The sequence below is a fragment of the Pristiophorus japonicus genome, chromosome 10 (genome assembly GCF_044704955.1).
Source record: "Pristiophorus japonicus isolate sPriJap1 chromosome 10, sPriJap1.hap1, whole genome shotgun sequence".
NCBI classification, from domain to species: domain Eukaryota; kingdom Metazoa; phylum Chordata; class Chondrichthyes; family Pristiophoridae; genus Pristiophorus; species Pristiophorus japonicus.
Genome location: NC_091986.1, coordinates 164,908,609 through 164,920,985, shown reverse-complemented (window position 1 = coordinate 164,920,985; position 12,377 = coordinate 164,908,609).

The window sequence follows — 12,377 nt, the reverse complement described above, 5'->3', positions numbered from 1 at the left end:
ACAGCAGAGGATCTTGGCTGGTCCAAGTCCTAATCTGGTGGGCCATGACAGGTGACTTATCATTTTCAAACGCTTCCATGACCATTAACAAGTCTGCGGGCTGCGCCACCATCAACAAGTTTGCATGCTGCGCCATTTCCACCCCCATGGTGGGCAATGGTAGCCGGCTGAGAGCAGCCGCACAGTTCTCGGTGCCTGGCCTGTGGCGGATGATGTAGTTATACGCTGATAGCGTGAGTGCCCACCTTTGTATGCGGGCTGAGGCATTAGTATTTATCCCCTTGTTTTCAGCGAACAGGAATATGAGGGGCTTGTGATCGGTTTCCAGCTCAAATTTGAGGCCAAACAGGTACTGATGCATTTTCTTTACCTCGAACACACACGCTAATGGCTCTTTCTCAATCATGCTGCAGGCCCTCTCGGCCTTAGACAAGCTCCTGGAGGCATAGGCGCAATGTTAGCTTGTTGTAATACACACCCGACTCCGTACGATGACGCATCACATGCTAGCACAAATCTTTTACACGGGTTATACAATACAAGCAGCTTGTTGGAGCATAAAATGTTTCTGGCTTTCTCAAAAGCAATTACTTGTTTTTTTCCCCATACCCAGTTCTCACCTTTACGCAATAACACATGTAGGGGCTCTAAGAGGGTGCTTTACCCTGGTTGGAAGTTACCAAAATAGTTGAGGAGTCCCAGGAACGACTGCAGCTCCGTGACGTTCTGTAGCCTGGGCGTGTTCCTGATAGCCTCTGTCTTGGCGTCTGTGGGCCGAATGCCGTCTGCCGCGATCTTTCTCCCCAAAAACTCCACTTCTGTTGCCATGAAGATGCATTTCGACCTTTTCAGCCGCAGCCCTACGCAATCCAGTCGCTGGAGGACCTCCTCCAGATTTTGTAGATGCTTGACAGTGTCCCGACCCGTGACCAATATGTCGTCCTGAAAAACCACCGTGCATGGTACCGACTTGAGTAGGCTCTCCATATTTCTCTAGAAGATTGATGCAGCCGACCGAATTCCTAATGGGCATCTGTTGTAGATGAATAGTCCCTTGTGCGTGTTGATGCAGGTAAGGCCCTTCAAAGACTCCTCCAGCTCCTGCGTCATGTAGGCCGAAGTCAGATCGAGCTTGGTGAACGTCTTGCCTCATGGCAGCGTCACAAATAGGTCGTCTACCTTAGGTAGCGGGTATTGGTCCTGTAGCGAGAAACGATTAATAGTTACTTTATAATCACCACAAATCCTGACCGTGCCATCACTTTTGAGTACTGGAACAATCGGCTGGCCCACTCGCTGAATTCCACTGGAAAGATGATGCCCTCGCATTGCAGCCTATTCAGCTCGATTTCCACTCTCTCCCTCATCATGTGAGGTACTGCTCGCGCCTTGTGGTGGATGGGTCGTGCCTCTGGGACCAAGTGGATCCACACCTTTGCCACGGAAAAGTTTCAAATGCCTGGCTCAAAAAGGGAAGAAAATTTGTCAAGAACCTGGTTACATGAGGCCTCATCGACATGTGATAGCACTCGGATGTCATCCCAGTTCCAGCGGATTTTGCCCAGCCAGCTTCTTCCACGCAGTGTGGGGCCATCGCCTGGGACAATCCAGAGTGACAGTTCGTGCACCGTGCCCTCGTAGGTGACACTGACCATGGCGCTGCCCAGGAAAGTGATGAGCTCTTTGGTGTACGTTCTCAATTTCGTGTGGATGGGGCTCAGGGCTGGTCTGAGTGCCTTGTTGCACCACAGTCTCGCAAACATCTTTTTACTCATGATGGATTGGCTCGCGCCAGTGTCCAGTTCCATGGCTATGGGTAAGCCATTCAATTTTACATTTAGTATTATAGGTGGACATTTCGTCGAAAACGTGTGCACCCCATGTACTTCAGCATTTGCCTCCTCTCTCTGAGGCTCGAAATTGCTTTGATCCAACATGGACTGATCTTCCTCTGCCACGTGGTGGTTAGCAGGTTTTGCAGAGCTTGCAGCTTGTCTGCAAGCTTGTTGGAGGTGCCCCATTGTTCCACAGCTTTTGCAAACATACCCTTTGAAGCAGCATGAATGGGCTGAATGGAAGCCACCACAACGCCAACAAGGTGTGAATTGCCTTGCATTCATCCTTTGTTGCGGACTCTGAGCCATCTGGATCACCTGAGGCCTGCTGGCAGTTGCAGACTCATGGTTTCTGCCCTGTACATTTCTGCTCGCAAACACAGTTCCAGTTAATTTATGAACATTGCTAGCACTTGTGTGCTGAGAGATTTGTTTGGTGTTATCACTGGTGGACATAAACGCCTGTGCTATCGCAATGGCCTTGCTGAGGGTCGGTGTCTCTACAGTCAAAAGTTTTCGTAGGATGGTCTCGTGGCCAATGCCCACTACAAAAAAGTATCTGAGCATTTGCTCCAGGTAGCCATCAAACTCACATTGTCCTACAAGTCGCCTCAGCTTGTCGACATAGCTCACCACTTCCTGACCTTCAGATCGCTGGCATGTGTTGAACCGATACCTCGCCATCAGCACGCTCTCCATCGGGTTAAGATGCTCCCGAACCAGTGTACACAGCTCCTCACACGACTTATCTGTGGATTTCACTGGAGCCAGAAGATTCTTCATAAGGCTGTAGGTCGTTGCCCCGCAGACCGTGAGGAGGACCGCTCTCCTTTTTGCAGCGCTTCCTTCTCCGTCCAGCTCGTTGGCTACAAAGTTCTGGTCTAGCCATTCGACATAGGCTTACCAGTCCTCACCCTCCGAAAACTTCTCCAGGATGCCCACAGTTTGCTGCATCTTTGCATTGGATTCGTATACTCGTCGCCAGTTATTGTGTTCCTAACACAGATGAGACGGCACACAGGGAGGTTAAAGTAACAGTGACCTCAGTCTTTATTAATACACTCCAGAGTGAGGAACAGGCCTTAGAGGCCGGCTTATATACAATGCTCCCAAGGGATGCTGGGATCCCTTGGGACTTCAGGCGATGTACTCCCTGGTGGCGGAACATGCGAGTGCATGCTTTACAGATACACAACAGCAGTGAAATACATTCCCAGCCGATCCATATATGTTTTAAAATGTTCCCGGTCGTGTCTATATTAACTCAAATGTCCCATTTCACCTGCGGGGACTGCCATTTTAATTTCTAGCTGTTCACACAGTGTGCTGCATTTTACTTTGGATTGTGTAGCTTTTTCCAAAGACAGAAGCTTCCAAAGTCTCTCTGTCGGCTGGCTGAATCCTTCACCAACAAAATTTCAGCTTTAAATCATCCGAAAAATCCCATCTCGCCGCCAAATGTGATATATTCACAGAGCACAGCACACACACAGCTTCTAACATGGCAGGCTGCTCTGTCGGAAGCCTCCGGAACAGCCTGGTCTGTTTAATGATTAACTCTGTCGTTGCAGTACACAATACACCCACATCCACAGTGTGGAGCTACAAACATTACAAGCTTACAGACATTACAGTCCCGTTGTTAAAAACAGTTGCCGTGTCATTTACCATGCTTCGCCATGTTCTGCTACAACTTCTCAGGGTAGCATTGCCCTCATCATTTCCCCCACTGGGCTCAGTATCATTGCCAATCAACCCATCCACATGACGAAGGGGGTATAATGGTTCGAATTCCAATACGTCTAAAGTTTCACTGGTCTTTTCCCAAAACTCCTCTCACAATTCCTGCATCAATTTTTCATACAACCGTTTTGTCTCGGACTTAGACCAAGTAGGTATTCCGGATTCCGTCAGATTCAATATCACCAGTTCTACCTCATGGTGTATTTCATGATACAATACCATTCAGGTTGGGATTACCACTAGCCCGTTTGTTGGTCTCAGGGTATATTCTGGACAAGTTTGCAGTGTATCCTGTGTGTCACTCTGCGCGGGAGTCTGCGTTTTGTTTGTGGTGGGGGGGGGCTGAGGACGAACTTTCAATTCTACAGCATCAGTGGTTCTATTCACTCACTCCGACACATGGTAAGTGACACAACCTTTTAGGCATGGCCTTCCCTCCTTCTCATCCGGCATCCATTGATCAGGGTGTTAATTCCTCACACCATACATGAATGCGGTGGAAGGACCCGCAAGTTGGCGATTCGGACCTAAAACTGTCCCGATTCTTCATTGGGCCTGGCTGAAGATTCACACATCCGTATATCCCCTCGTGTTCTTGCCACTAACGTGGCCAGCACAACATAGTTTCTTCCTCGCCTCCCGATTCAGTTGGACTTCCTACATTTCCCCGGGGGTCCCCTATCTGGCGGTTACTGGTTTTATCGCCCATTTTCATTTGGATGAACCACACACGTGGTTGGCTGTTGGTCCCATTTCTATACTTTATACATACTCCTCTTCCTTTCCAGACCTCGTGTGTGGTCAACTGCACTGTACCCGAGCAATTCATTTTGCACGTACCTGCGATGGATCGGACTTACTGTGTGGTACCTTGAGGTGCAGTAGCCGGGACAAGGGTGATCTGGCTTGTATATCCTCTGGACCCTCTGCATGTTATCATCACTGCCACCATCCTGACACCGAGTATTACATCACACAACAACTAAAATAGTTTCCCCATTTCCCCTTTGGCATTGGTCAGGCCTGTGGGAGAAGGGAAAAAAACAGAGTGTTACTTCCGGTCATGTACCCACCTTCACCCTACCTATTGGCCTTTCAGACCTATATAGCCTCTATCATTTTGGAGAACGTCGAGAACGCGTCCTCAAATTATACCTGTGGAGGCACCACACCCGGTGCCTCTGATCCATTATTCGGGGGAGGCTACATTGGGCACCTCCTCTGCCTCATCCCATTCAATAGGGTTAGTCCATCTCACTAGGCTCATGATCGTTGCCTGCGCTTTTCTTGACCCGCTGGTGGGCCGAAAAAGTTTAATTTGGTTAAGCTGGAACCATTTGACTTTCTTAGGCAGCTGAACCGCATATACCATGGGGCTGGCTTTGTCGACGATGTTATATGGTCCTTTGTAGAGTGGTTGAAAAACTCCCATCCTCGCATAGTTGCGCACCATCACTTGGCTTCCCATCTCCCACTCCTGGGGTTTGTTTGGAGCCAGGTTTAATCGATTACCCTGATGGGCTCTCCCGATACCATGGGTAGCCCTCAGGTGTATCTCTTTCAAGGTTTCCCACAGATTGCTTAGGAACTTATCCCTGACCACCTCCTTAATCTGTCTGTCCATTAACATGGGAACCAACAGGTGGGTGTGGTTCACATTGGTTTAAAACATAAGAACAGAAGAATTAGGAACAGGAGAAGGCCATCTAGCCCCTCGAACCTGCTCCGCCATTCAATAAGATCATGGCTGATCTGGCCGTGGACTCAGCTCCACTTACCCGCCCTCTCCCCATAACCCTAAATTCCCTTATTGGTTAAAAATCTATCTATCTGTGATTTGAATACATTCAATGAGCCAGCCTCAACTGCTTCCTTGGGCAGAGAATTCCACAGATTCACAACCCTCTGGGAGAAGAAATTTCTTCTCAACTCGGTTTTAAATTGGCTCCCCCGTATTTTGAGGCTGTGCCCCCTAGTTCTCGCCTCCCCTACCAGTGGAAACAATCTCTCTGCCTCTATCTTGTCTATCCCTTTCATGATTTTAAATGTTTCTATAAGATCACCCCTCATCCTTCTGAACTCCAACGAGTAAAGACCCAGTCTACTCAATCTATCATCATAAGGTAACCCCCTCATCTTCGGAATCAGCCTAGTGAATCGTCTCTGTACCCCCTCCAAAGCCAGTATATCCTTCCTTAAGTAAGGTGACCAAAACTGCACACAGTACTCCAGGTGCGGCCTCACCAATACCCTATACAGTTGCAGCAGGACCTCCCTGCTTTTGTACTCCATCCCTCTCGCAATGAAGGCCAACATTCCATTCGCCTTCCTGATTACCTGCTGCACCTGCAAACTAACTTTTTGGGATTCATGCACAAGGACCCCCAGGTCCCTCTGCACCTCAGCATGTTGTAATTTCTTCCCATTCAAATAATATTCCCTTTTACTGTTTTTTTTCCCAAGGTGGATGACCTCACACTTTCCGACATTGTATTCCATCTGCCAAACCTTAGCCTATTCGCTTAACCTATCCAAATCTCTTTGCAGCCTCTCTGTGTCCTCTACACAACCTGCTTTCCCACTAATCTTAGTGTCATTTGCAAATTTTGTTACACTACACTCTGTCCCCTCTTCCAGGTCATCTATGTATATTGTAAACAGTTGTGGTCCCAGCACTGATCCCTGTGGCACACCACTAACCACCGATTTCCAACCCGAAAAGGACCCATTTATCCCGACTCTCTGCTTTCTATTAGCCAGCCAATTCTCTATCCATGCTAATACATTTCCTCTGACTCCGCGTACCTCTATCTTCTGCAGTAACCTTTTGTGTGGCACCTTATCGAATGCCTTTTGGAAATCTAAATACACCACATCCATCGGTACACCTCTATCCACCATGCTCGTTATATCCTCAAAGAATTCCAGTAAATTAGTTAAACATGATTTCCCCTTCATGAATCCATGCTGTGTCTGCTTGATTGCACTATTCCTATCTAGATGTCCCGCTATTTCTTCCTTAATGATAGTTTCAAGCATTTTCCCCACTACAGATGTTAAACTAACCAGCCTATAGTTACCTGCCTTTTGTCTGCCCTCTTTTTTTAAACAGAGGCGTTACATTAGCTGCTTTCCAATCCGCTGGTACCTGCCCAGAGTCCAGAGAATTTTGGTAGATTATAATGAATGCATCTGCTAGAAATTCCGCCATCTCTTTTAATACCCTGGGATGCATTTTATCAGGACCAGGGGACTTGTCTACCTTGAGTCCCATTAGCCTGTCCAGCACTACCCCACTAGTGATAGTGATTGTCTCACGGTCCTCCCTTCCCACATTCCTGTGACCAGCAATTTTTGGCATGGTTTTTGTGTCTTCCACTGTGAAGACCGAAGCAAAATAATTGTTTAAGGTCTCAGCCATCTCCACATTTCCCATTATTAAATCCCCCTTCTCATCTTCTAAGGGACCAACATTTACTTTAGTCACTCTTTTCCGTTTTACATATCTGTAAAAGCTTTTACTTTCTGTTTTTATGTTTTGCGCAAGTTTACCTTCGTAATCTATCTTTCCTTTCTTTATTGCTTTTTTAGTCATTCTTTGCTGTTGTTTAAAATTTTCCCAATCCTCTAGTTTCCCACTAACCTTGGCCACCTTATACGCATTGGTTTTTAATTTGATACTCTCCTTTATTTCCTTGGTTATCCACGGCTGGTTATCCCTTCTCTTACCGCCCTTCTTTTTCACTGGAATATATTTTTGTTGAGCACTATGAAAGAGCTCCTTAAAAGTCCTCCACTGTTCCTCAATTGTGCCACCGTTTAGTCTGTGTTCCCAGTCTAATTTAGCCAACTCTGCCCTCATCCCACTGTAGTCCCCTTTGTTTAAGCATAGTACGCTCGTTTCTGACACAACTTCCTCACCCTCAATCTGTATTACAAATTCAACCATGCTGTGATCACTCATTCCGAGATGATCTTTTACTCGGAGATCGTTTATTTTTCCTGTCTCATTACACAGGACCAGATCTAAGATAGCTTGCTCCCTTGTAGGTTCTGTTACATACTGTTCTAAGAAACAATCCTGTGTGCATTCTATGAATTCCTCCTCCAGGCTACCCCGTGCGATTTGAGTTGACCAATCGATATGTAGGTTAAAATCCCCCATGACTACTGCCGTTCCTTTTTCACATGCCTCCATTATTCCCTTGATTATTGTCCGCCCCACCGTGAAGTTATTATTTGGGGGCCTATAAACTATGCCCACCAGTGACTTTTTCCCCTTACTATCTCTAATCTTCACCCACAGTGATTCAACATTTTGTTCATTAGAGCCAATATCGTCTCTCACAACTGCCCTGATATTATCCTTTATTAACAGAGCTACCCCACCTCCTTTCCCTTCTTGTCTATCTTTCCGAATCGTCTGACACCCCTGTATGTTTAATTCCCAGTCTTGGCCACCCTGCAACCATGTTTCTGTAATGGCCACCAAATCATACCCATTTGTAATGATTTGTGCCGTCAACTCATATACTTTATTTCGAATGCTACGTGCATTTAGGTAGAGTGTTTTAATCCTAGTTTTTAAACCATGATTTTTAGTTTTGACCCCTCCTGCAGCCCCTTTATATTCAGTGGCCCTTTTTGTTTTTTGCCTTGGGTTTCCCTGCCCTCCACTTTTACTCATCTCCTTTCTGTGTTTTGCTTTTGTCTCCTTTTTGTTTCCCTCTGTCTCCCTGCATTGGTTCCCATCCCCCTGCCATATTAGTTTAACTCCTCCCCAACAGCACTAGCAAACACTCCCCCTAGGACATTGGTTCCGGTCCTGCCCAAGTGCAGACCGTCTGGTTTGTACTGGTCCCACCTCCCCCAGAACCTGTTCCAATGCCCCAGGAATTTGAATCCCTCCCTGCTGCACCACTGCTCAAGCTACGTATTCATCTGTGCTATCCTGCGATTCCTACTCTGACTAGCACATGGCACTGGTAGCAATCCCGAGATTACTACTTTTGAGGTCCTACTTTTTAATTTAGCTCCTAGCTCCTTAAATTCGTCTCATAGGACCTCATCCTTTTTTTTAACCTATATCGTTGGTACCAATGTGCACCACGACAACTGGCTGTTCTCCCTCCCTTTTTAGAATGTCCTGCACCCGCTCCGAGACATCCTTGACCCTTGCACCAGGGAGGCAACATACCATCCTGGAGTCTCGGTTGCGGCCACAGAAACGCCTATCTATTCCCTTTACAATTGAATCCCCTATCACTATCGCTCTCCCACTCTTTTTCCTGCCCTCCTGTGCAACAGAGCCAGCCACGGTGCCATGAACTTGGCTGCTGCTGCCCTCCCCTAATGAGTCATCCCCCTCAACAGTACTCAAAGCAGTGTATCTGTTTTGCAGGGGGATGACCGCAGGGGATCCCTGCACTACCTTCCTTGCACTGCTCTTCCTGCTGGTTTTCTATTCCCTAGCTGGCTGTGGACCCTTCACCTGCAGTAAGACCAACTCGCTACACGTGCTACTCATGTCATTCTCAGCATCGTGGATGCTCCAGTTACCAGTTACCAATTCATGTGGGGAGTAACCTGTTCCTTTGGACTCTTTACTGCGTACTCCCATTAGGATTAGGGGAAGTACCTCATCCCACTTGGTAGGGTTATCATTTAATTCTTTGCACAGAGCCAGTTTGAACGTACAGTTCATTGTCTGCACAATTCCCGACGACTGTGGATCGTGAGCCACATGCCATTTCCCCTCAATCCCAAGCAACTTTAGGGTGGCCTGCATCACTTGACCCGTGAAGTGACTTCCCTGATCCGACTGCATCAGCTGAGGAAGTCCCCATCTGGAGAATACCTCCCTAACTGAGGTCTTGGCTGTCCATAATGCTGTGGCCATCTTACATGCGAATGCTTCCACCCATTTAGTAAAGTTGTCCACTAGGACCAGATAATACCTGTTGCCTCTCTTGGTGGTGGGCAGGGGCCCAATAAAATCTATTTGGATACAGTGCATGGTCCCCCGAGTGTGCCCTCAGGAAGTCTTTTCTTGTGCGGGTCAGGATTATTGGCTGTACATATCAGACAACTTTTACAAAAGTCCTCTACTTCCTCCCTCATGTGGGGCCACCATCTCACCTCCTCTACCTGTTTACAGGTCGTCTCCAGCATGGGGTGTCCAGCCCCCGATCCCCTGTGAACTAGCTGCATAAATTCTTCTCGGTATACTTCAGGCACAATCCACCTAACTGCTTTAAACAACATGCCTTCTCTGACTTCCACATCTCTGGCCCCCTAGGGCCCTTCCACAGGCCTGCTTCCTTGTCCTTGAGGACTGCTGTTAATACTACATCCTTCAATTGTATTGTTTTTAAGATCCAAGGGAAGCAGTCATTTCCAGTCGTCAGACAACCGAGGTGAATAAGCTGCAGGCTAAAGGTAAAAGGCAGTTGGACCCCAAGGCTTCAGCAACTGGCCAAGGTAACAGTGCACTAAAGTCGTGCTATCAGTGCCTGGGACAACACATCGCTCAAAACTGTCCATATGTGAAGGCGGAGTGTTTCTACTGCAAGGAATCTGGGCATCTTGCAAAGGCATGCCGACTGTAAGTAAACTGACTGGCATTGCAAGAAATACAAATCACCAGGCAGTACATAGCATTGAAGAGAAGCAGCAGAACGAGGAGGTTCTGGAGATAATAATAATAAATAATAATTTTTATTTATATTGCGCCTTTAACGTAATAAAACATCCCAAGGTGCTTTACAGCAGTGTTACAAGACAAAACAGATAAATATGATACCGAGCCACAAAAGAAGAAATTAAGGCAGATGACCAAAAGCTTATTTAAAGAGGTAGGTTTTAAGGAGCGTCTTAAAGGAGGAAAGAAAGGTAGAGAGGCGGAGAGGTTTAGGGAGGGAGTTCCAGAGCTTAGGGCCCAGGCAGCTGAAGGCATGTCCACCAATGGTTGAGCAGTTATAAAGAGGGATGTTCCAGAGGCCAAAATTTGAGAAGCACAGACATCTTGTGGGGCTGTGAGGCTGAAAAATATTACAGAGATAGGGAGGGGCAAAGCCATGGAGTGATTTGTAAACAAAGATGAGAATTTTGAAATCGAGGCATTGTTTAAATGGGAGCCAATGTAGGTCAGAAAGCATAGGGTGATGGGTGATCTTGACTTGGTGCGAGTTAGTACATGGGCTGCTGAGTTTTGGATGACCTCAAGTTTAAATAGTGTAGAATGTGGGAGGCCAGCCAGGAGTGATTTGGAGTAGTCAAGTCTGTAGGTAACAAAGGCATGAATGAGGGTTTTAGCAGCAGAAGAGCTGAGGCATGGGCGGAAGCGGGCAATGTCACGGAGGTTTTAGTTATGCCGTGGATATGTGGCTGGAAACTCATTTCAGGGTCAAATATGACACCTAGGTTGCAAACAGTCTTGTTCACCCTCAGCTTAATACTAAGGAGAGGGATGGAGTCAATGGTTAGGGAACGCAGTTTGTGGCGGGGACCAAAGATAATGGCTTCGGTCTTCCCAATATTTAATTGGAGAAAATTTCTGCTCATCCAGTACTGGATGTCGGACAAGCAATCTGACAATTTAGATACCAAGCAGGGGTTGAGAAGTGGTGGAGAGGTAGAGCTGGGTGTTGCCAGTGTACATGTGGAAACTGACTCCATGTTTTAAACACATGGGGCTAGACCCTCCAGCGATATTTCCGGCGTGGGCAGTAAAAAGGGTTTTCAGATCGCCGGCTTCTCGCCCAAAGCACCTAGTCTCCATTTTTGAAAATGAGCGTTACCGTGAGCGATATGAAATGGGCATTAGTGTTAAATTTTTTTGACCTTCTGCCGTAAAGTGTTGCCATCCTTAGCAACGGCATGGCAACGTTTGATTCCTGTGATTCGGGAGGTCAAGGGTCATCATGAATATGTGCAGAAGAGGAGACAGATAGAGAGGGAGCTCAGAGGCACTGAAAGCGTGTGTGGCTGTGGTGTGTGCTTGTCTGGCTGTTGTGGGAGGTACGAGGGAGATTCACCAGCAGCAAAAAGCCTACTAAGCACCAAGAACATAGTTGGCACCGAGGTTTTGTCCAACAAATAATATATAACATGGAAGGGATGGAGGAGGCCTTGGAGCTGATAGCCAGGAACACTGGTGGTAGAGGGCTCCTAGTGTTCCCAGAGCGCAGCACTGCACCCCAATGTGCCGCACTCCCATTGCCAACCACACATGGGAGCCAGCAGCAACATCTTGCTTCTGACTTGGAGCACGTTCCCACCTCAGGAACGTCCTCTCCCGTGTCCGTCCAAGCACCATTTCTGCCGTCACCCACTGGTCACCCCCCCCCCCCCCCGCCGCCACCCCTCCATGAAGCATCGCCTGAGGAGCTCCTTGGCCAGGCGGCTTGGAGACAGGAGGGGAAGGGGAAGGGGTAGAGGTGAGGAGGAGAAGCGGGGGGGGGAGGTGGGGGACGGGGTGAAGGATTGGTTTATACAGAAATACTGATGATTTCAGACTAATGTTTGGTTTAAATGTTCTTTATTAAACAAAACCTTGTAGCGCACTGGCTCAGATAGCTACACCGTTACAGGCTGGTGATTCCTTAACATCAAAGGGTATAATTACACTTAACTTCAATCAACTGAAACTTTAACTGTCAGCAAGGTGATGCTCCCCATTGATGTATGACCTGCACACCCAGCAGTGTGTCAGCCTTGTAAATAACACCAACGTTCTTTCAGGCAAAGCAATCATTGATGAACTTCTGCTGTAAGGCTCTTGCAGCTATCATGCCACCA